The following is a 7599-nucleotide window of genomic DNA, read 5'->3' as shown; positions in this document are numbered from 1 at the left end:
GGCGGAATTGTTGTTGTTGTTGTTGTTGTTGTTTGTGTGGACGGCTGTGATGTATGTGTGCATTTTGATTGTGGGTGGGGGGGGCGCGTCAAAGCGTGTTGCGGGGTACGGCCACGAGGTTGGTCGCCGTGGCGTGGAATGGTGGCACGCCTCGTTGGAGTGGTTTTGACCCATTGGTGTTGGTGTTGGTGTGTGTTACCTGTCTGCGAGGGGGGACAGTGCGATCGGCGACTTTTGTGTCACCGTAACGACGGCCGTTTGCGGGTTTGTTTTTTTTTTTTTTTGCACATCATACATGGCGAGGGTGAAATGTGAAATGTTTTTGTTTGGTTTGTTTTTTTTTTCTTTGCCGCCCACTATTCCCTTTGCTGTACGCCGAGTTTGACAATGGTGCGACGTAACTGCAGCGTGGAGGTGTGTGAGTGACGTTGAAATGAACGTGCCATTAAGACGCATTGTTGTTGTATTGTACTGTACGTGTACGGCGACACGCACGATGATGTACCATTCGACTCTGATTTTTGATAGCCGTGTCTGACTGATTGCGTACGACGCACGCACACCGATGTCGTCATTCAAGATGCACGCGTGTCCAGTGCAGTACAGTAAGCGCGACGCTAGACGACGACGACGACGACGACGACGACGACGACGACGACGACGGCGGCGGCGGTCGTCGTCGTTTGTTTGGCGAATGTCTGTACACGTGTTTGTCTGTGTCCATCCGGTATGTATTTGTTTGTTTGAAAGTGTTTTGTGTGTCGGTGACGTGGTCCGATCCGTCGCCCCCTGAGTAACTGTCGATCGGCGCGATAGACCGGCGTCACGCAACTGAACCGAAGTCTTGGGCACACCCGTCATACTGTTGTACACCGTCGCGCTGAGAACGGTAACGAAAGGTTGACTTTGATCGGTCGAATGTGTGGGCAGAACGTGAGGAATGAGGCAAGAGTGCAAGGAGGGGGGGCAAAAGAGAGAGGAAGGGAAAAAGGGGAGAAACGCATTCGTAGAGCAACGGAACGTTCCCGTGTCGGAGGCGTATTGGAGCCGCACTGAAATGCGTTTAACGGCGGCGCGGCTGCAAGTGTCTGCCGTGGTGAACGTTACCTTTGACGGCTGCATTGGGCTTTGCTTTCGCTTTCGCTTTCCCGGATGTACGTAACGTTTGTTGATATGGTTCTGAGGAAGAGTGTATGACAGTGCCGTGCCGTCCATGTTCGTGTGCCCTCCCATTGTGTGTATGCTATTGTCTGTGTACTTGAATGATGTATGTAGGTGTTAGTGGACATGTTTTACCAGTGGGGGGAAATGGATCGTCGATAGTTGCCGTCACTCTGTCACGGTCGAGATGACGCACCCTCCGTACAGAAAGGTGTCGAGAAAGTGAGTGTGTGTGTGTGTGTGTGTGTGTGTGTGTGTGTGTGTGTGCGCGTCCGTGAATTGGCAGTGTTTGGAGGTGGGCGTGCCCTGCATGTGGCCCGGAAGGCTGTTCGTTTGGCGGTAGTGTTGTGTGGACAGGGGAGGGGCATGCGTAACGCTGCTGGCATGGCATTTCGGGAGATGGGAGGGGGCAAACGAGGAAACGAGGAGCGGCGGCCAAAGACGGGACGGGGAGGGGCGCGGTGTGGGTGGCTTGCGCCTGTGCTCGGCGTTGTGGTTTGTGCATAAGAGGAGGAGAAAAACAATGAGTTGCCAGGGAGGGGAGCGGTGTTGTGTTGTGGTTGTCGTGGTGTAGCCGCAGACGCGGCTGTCAGTGAACGTGGCGAGACGGACGGATGCGCGGAGGGGCGGGGGCGGCGCATTTCGCCGGTGCCGTGCCGTGCCATGCCTGAAAGCCGCGTGGTCGCTGTGTTGTTGGTGGCGTGGGGGCGAGGAGAGTACCGTACGGGTGTGCTTGTGCGCCGGAAATGGCACACTGCGCCTGCCCGTCTTGGAGGCTGATGGCTGTGGTGTGGAAATGGGGCGCGGTGATGTTGAAGCAGAAAAGAAACCAAGAAAACGGAAGGCGTGATGCGGCGGTGGTGGTGAGAGCGGGAAAAACAAAACAAAAAAAAAAAAAGAAGGAAAAACAACAAGAAACAAAAAAGAAAACAAAAAGTCTATCAATATTAAAATGTAAATGGAAATGGAAATGGACCCAGGTATAACCTCCCTGCACAAATAGCAGAGAGTCCGATGGTAATAAAAATGTGCCAGAATGTTAACGTCCCTACAAAAGAAACCCAACGATAATATTAATGAAAGAATGAACCGTATGTAACATTGCAACAGACACAATGAAACCTGATAAATTGTATAAGGGCAGCAGCGTTGACCTTTGGCCCTGTATTCAGAATAAAAAGAGCCAAAGATTGTTACCCCAATGAAAAAGACACTGAAACACGTATGTAACATAGCAGCGATGGCGAGACATTGTAGCATCTCTGACCAGAGAGTTTGCGCTGGACTGCGCGAGTGTTGCGAGCGGTTCTCAGTCAGTCAGTCAGTCAGTCGTTGCGAGTCTGTAGCTCTGTGTAGTTGAGGGCTGTACTCTGTCAGTAGTCGTCGCGTGCAGTACGCTAATAGTCGTCATGCAGAGCGGTCGGTCAGTAGTAGGAGCCGAGTGCGGTTGTGTGATGTAGGCGGTCGGCAACACTGGTCAAGATGGTGAATAAGGTATACTGTTAATTAATATAATCATTAGATAATGAAAAATTTTATTTATTGTAATTATTCTCCAACAAGTTCCCCAATAATAATGTTTATTTCAAAAGCATTTTTCAAACATTTAATTTTTTATTGAACTAAAGAGTTCGTTGCACTTCACATTTCATTCCACTTCTTTGAAGAAAAATTTCACTAAAATCACAAAAAAAGAGAATATTATTATTTGCAATGCAGTTCCTCCAAGCGCTGCGCAACAACAAGAGCAGAAATGTGACATCCATTTATTCGGAGGTAAGACTTTAATTCTGATTGTTTTGCACAGGGCCAAAGACCGATATTTCGGTTTAATTGAAGTTTCTTGTCACTGAACGGACTTTAAATGTTGTGAAGAATTTATATTTGAGTCAGATTGCGAATTTCACATTTTTGTTGCCATTTTCAATACCTCTCATTGTGGGCGAGGTTACAATTAGCGCAATGTCCATTAGCATCCGTAAATAACATTGTCCATTATTTTAAAATTTGCGGGGAGGTTACAACACACACAAAAAAAAAAAAAAAAAAAAATTTGCATTTATATCCGCTCCTCAATTGTAGATACCCCTTACACAGCTGTGTGCAATGAATGAGTGCTGGCTGGTAATTAATTGCACTCCTTGGAGGGAAATGCCATAGGAAGTAGTCTTTAAAAAGTGAATGTTTTTCGTTAAAAGACAAAAGGTACTTTAGAAAAAAGTAATAGTGGGGCTTTTGTTGTTGAACAAAATAAGTACAATGAACATACGTTATCAGATTTGCGCACTGCAGCTTCACACTACCTTTTGATTATAACACAATATACTATACATCGTCCCGAACCGTGACCAGAGTCGCGAGACGAGCAGAGCACGCCGCCGACGCCCGCTCAGTACAACCGTCCACCCGCTACTACTGTCGACCGACTACTACCTCTCCCGACTCGCGCTACAATATATATAACAACTGTTCCTGGCGACCCGGTGCGTGCCACTACTGTCGTCTGGCGCGGTCCAAGCGCCGACTAGCAACGATAAATAACTCTCTGGTCAGACAGAGATGCTGTCATGCCTCGCCATCGCTCTGGTAATGAATACATACGTGTTGCAGCGTGCGTACCACCGGAACACGCAGTGGCGGAGCCAAAGACTGTGTTGTCGAGGTCGAGTGCGAGCGGGAAGAGAGGCAGCGTCGGCACGGAGATGCAAGCGAGCGCGAGACGCACGGGGGCTGCGGCGTGGCGCGTTTGCGGTCGGCGCCTTTGGTGGCAACGGCCGGGACAAGCAGCGGTGTATGGTGTGGTGCGGGGCGGACAGGGGCGGCGGTGGACGGGGAGGAGGCGGCGCGACGACGGCATGGGGGCGAAAACGGGACGGGGGACGGCGGATGCTGAGAGGCGTCACGCGCGGACAGGCCACAGACACAGAGACACACAGATTGGAAAGGGAGGGTGCGCGGTAGTAGTTGGGAATGTGCGTACCGTGCGGGATGGGAGTGGGCGAGGAACACGGTCGTGGCCCCCTGTTTTTTGGGTGCGTGTGATGACGTCGGTGTGTTGTGGGAAGGGAAGGTGCTGTGGCGGCGGCGCGTAATGGGCGTAGGCCGAAAAGAGAAAGGAACGTGGGCAGTGTGTTGGCAAGCGTCGGTTCGACTGCGACGTTGATGGGCAGGGCAAGGTTAATGGTGGTAGGAGTAGGCGTGTGGGCGCAAAAAATCTGCCGCTGCAGGCGGTGCCGTAACCGCCATGGCGGGAAGGAGAGAGAGAGGGCCAAAGAAAGAAAGAAAGAAAGAAAGAAAGAAGAAAACAAAAAAAAAACAAAAAAAAAAAAGGAGGCGGGGGCGAAAGTGGAGAGGCGGTGGTGTGAGAAGGGCGGGGGCGGAAGGAAGGCAGGAAGGTCAAGAGGCGAGGCGACGGCTTGCTTTGTGTATCGGTCGGTCTCTGGCTATGCTTCGTTTTCTGCAGCAGGGTCGGTGCGCGGCGTGGCTCGCGGCAGTGGGAACGCCTGGTGGCTGGACGGCCAGCAATGCGGTTGGATGGGCGGCCACAGCACCGCACCTGTGCCCGAGGAGGAGACGCTGGCGGCGGGCCCTGAGGTGAGGCCGGCTCGGCTGGGGCTGTGGATGTGTAGGTGTGCGCCGCTGCTGCAACAACGAGTAAAACGCGAGAAGAAGGGATGGCGGTAGAGAGAGAGAAAAAAAAAAAGGTCGTGTTGTGTTGATGCGCAGGCAGACGCGTACAGAGAGACGAGCCCGGTCTGCAGCAGGGTGTGGCCGTGCCGAGTGCAGAGCAGCGGCGGCTCGGTTCGGTTCGGTTCGGCCCGGCCCGGCGGGCCGCGCTGTTGTCGCGGACGTGAGCGCCCCCTGGCGGGTGGCCGGAGGCGGCGCGGCGTGTTGGACGTGTGGCTGGTGGCAGTGCACAATTTGCGAGTGGCTGGCGGTGTGGTGTGGCGGTTGGCGCGTCGGGCGGCGGAGAGAGAGAGAGAGAGAGAGAGAGGGAGGAGAGGTATGTGTTGCGGGCGCCCTTTGCTGCGCTGCGTCGTTGCGTGTGCCGTACAGGGCGGGCGCTTGTCGACTGTGTGGGCGGTGTGGCGAATTGGCGTGAAACGGCTGCCGAGAGGTGTGTGGTAGCGAGCCGGTCGTTGTCAGTGCGAAGGGGAATGTGCGTGCGTTTGGCGGTTTCGGTGTGCTTTTTGCGGCGTGAGAGTGGGAATTAGTGGGGCCGGCTGTTGTGTTGGTTCCTTGTGTCTTGTGTCGCGTAGCTTGATGGCAACGTGGAAGGACGCCGGTTTCGTTTCGAGCCTTGCGTGTGGTTGTCGACGTTGACTGGTTGGCGTGTGCCGATGCACGTGCATGTGTGGGTCGCGAGTGCGTTTTTGGCTGTGTGTGTGTGTGTGTGTGTGTTTTGGGGGGGAAGGGGGAGGCGGTGGTGAAAGTGCAGTCGTTGCCACGGGCGTCGTCGGGTGGGGCTGGGGCTGTGCGTCGTGGCGGAAAGGTGGTAGGTTGCGGGAAGCGAGCCCGTCGTTGACGGTGTCGCGTGAGTTGTGAATCGAGTGGGGCGCGGGGCGCGGGACAGGAGCAGCGTGCCGCTGCGTCGTGGTCGTCAGCAGAGGCTGTGCGTGTGCTTGTCCTTTTTGTGGGCGGTTCGTGCGAGGCGTTTTTGTTTTGTGTTGCCCTAGTTGTTAGTTTATTTTGTTTGTGTTTGTTATTTTGAGACGACGACTGGTTGGTGGCGTGCGCGCGAAGTGGCGGTGTGCGCTTCCCGTGTCGTTTGTGTTGTTTTGTTTTTGTTTTGTTTTTTTTTGCACTGGGCCCCGGGGGGTGGGTGGGTGGGTGGGTGGGTGGGTGGGTGCGTGCGTGCGTGTGTGTCGATTGCCGGCTGGCGAAAGGTGCGCCATCGGCGGGGTGGGTCGCCGGCACAAGTAGAGGCGGCGGCGTTGTTGCTGTTGTTGTGTGGTGTTTGTTTTGTTCGGCTGTGTCGGCGAGCTGTGTTGCGGTGCGTGTGAATGGTGGTGCAAAAGTGCTGGCATTGGGGCTGCGACTGCGACGGCGGCGAGCCGCGGGCGCGCATGATAGTGATGTTGTGAACAGCGGCTGTGTACGGTAGTGGTGTTGTTGTAGCACGACGTGCATCCGGGCCGGCGCGGAAAGCGCAGTTGCGGGCGGTTGCCCTTCGGTGCCAGCCATGTCGCGTGAGCGGCGGGTTGCTCTGGTGTCGACACGTGGTGCTCTGGGTTGTTGTGTGGTGCCCTTTGGCCGGTGGGGGTGGTTCGCGTGTGTCTCGTTCGCGCTCGGTATCTGGTCGTGGTCGTGCTGCTCCCCCGTCTGTCGGCGGTTTTCGACGTCGTCTGTACGTTTTTGTTCGTTTGCGGCGTGCCTGCCGACGTCGCCCCGTCGCGACCTTTCAACCGAAAGTGTGGCGCCCGAAGGTGAACGAACGTAACCCTGACCTCGGCGCTTTACGCTGAGCCGAGCGAACCGAACCTAACCTGTGGTGTGGCGAGGTGAGCTCAGCCTGTGAGCCCCTAACGTCTACGTACGGTAAGCTGTCCGGCTCACGCCTCACGTTTGAACGCTTTTTTAACCTACGTTTGACGCTTCTTAACCTAGCACTGACCCCTTAACCTAACGTGTAACCTAACCTAACCTAACCTAACCTAGCCTAGCCTCTGACGCCTGACGTGTTTGAATGCTTAACCTAAGTTTGACGCTTAACCTAACCCAAGTCCCCTTAACCTAACCCATGTCCACCTAACCTAACCTAACCTAACCTAGACGTGTAAACGTAATGTGTAACGCGTAACGTGTAAGGTCGGCTGGCGTGTGTGCTGACGGCAGATTGGGTTGGTCTGTAGATTCGGATTGCGGTTTGCCTCGGTCGAGGGGTTGGGTCGGAAGCGGCGAGGGGCGGCGGCGCCTGTTGCGCAGGCGGCGTCCGTTTGCGGCGGGCAATTGTTGAGAAACGGCTGTGAATGTTGGCGGGCGAGAGGAGGAGGACGGCGCGCGATGTGGCCCGACGGCTGCGGGCCGATCGGGAAACGGCGGGAGGGCGACGGAAGGCGATGGGGCGGCGGAGGCGCGTTTGCACGGCCGTCATCGCCGCACGCCTCGGCTTGTGTGGCTGTGGCGCCGGCCGCGCTGGCCGGGCTGCCGCGGCGACGGTGTGGGAGTTTTGCCGAAGGTTTGGCCATTGTGGCGGGTCGTCGGCTGGGGCTGTGGGGGCGGCATTTGGGCGGGGGCGGCGATTCTCGGCGGGCCGACCCAGGCTGTAGCGCGCGGTAGCTGCAGTTTGGCCGTGGTTTGCGGCGCTGCCGTGGCGACTGGTTGGCGACTGTGGTGTGGCTGTGTGTAGCCCCATCCTCGGTGGTTTGAAAGGCGCGGGCGGTTGTGGCGCAGGTTTGGGGCTGCTCCGCACAGGCTGTCGGACGTTGGGCGGTAGCA

The sequence above is a fragment of the Schistocerca americana genome, unplaced genomic scaffold (assembly GCF_021461395.2).
Source record: "Schistocerca americana isolate TAMUIC-IGC-003095 unplaced genomic scaffold, iqSchAmer2.1 HiC_scaffold_68, whole genome shotgun sequence".
Lineage (NCBI taxonomy): Eukaryota > Metazoa > Arthropoda > Insecta > Orthoptera > Acrididae > Schistocerca > Schistocerca americana.
Note: the sequence above shows the minus strand (reverse complement) of the source record.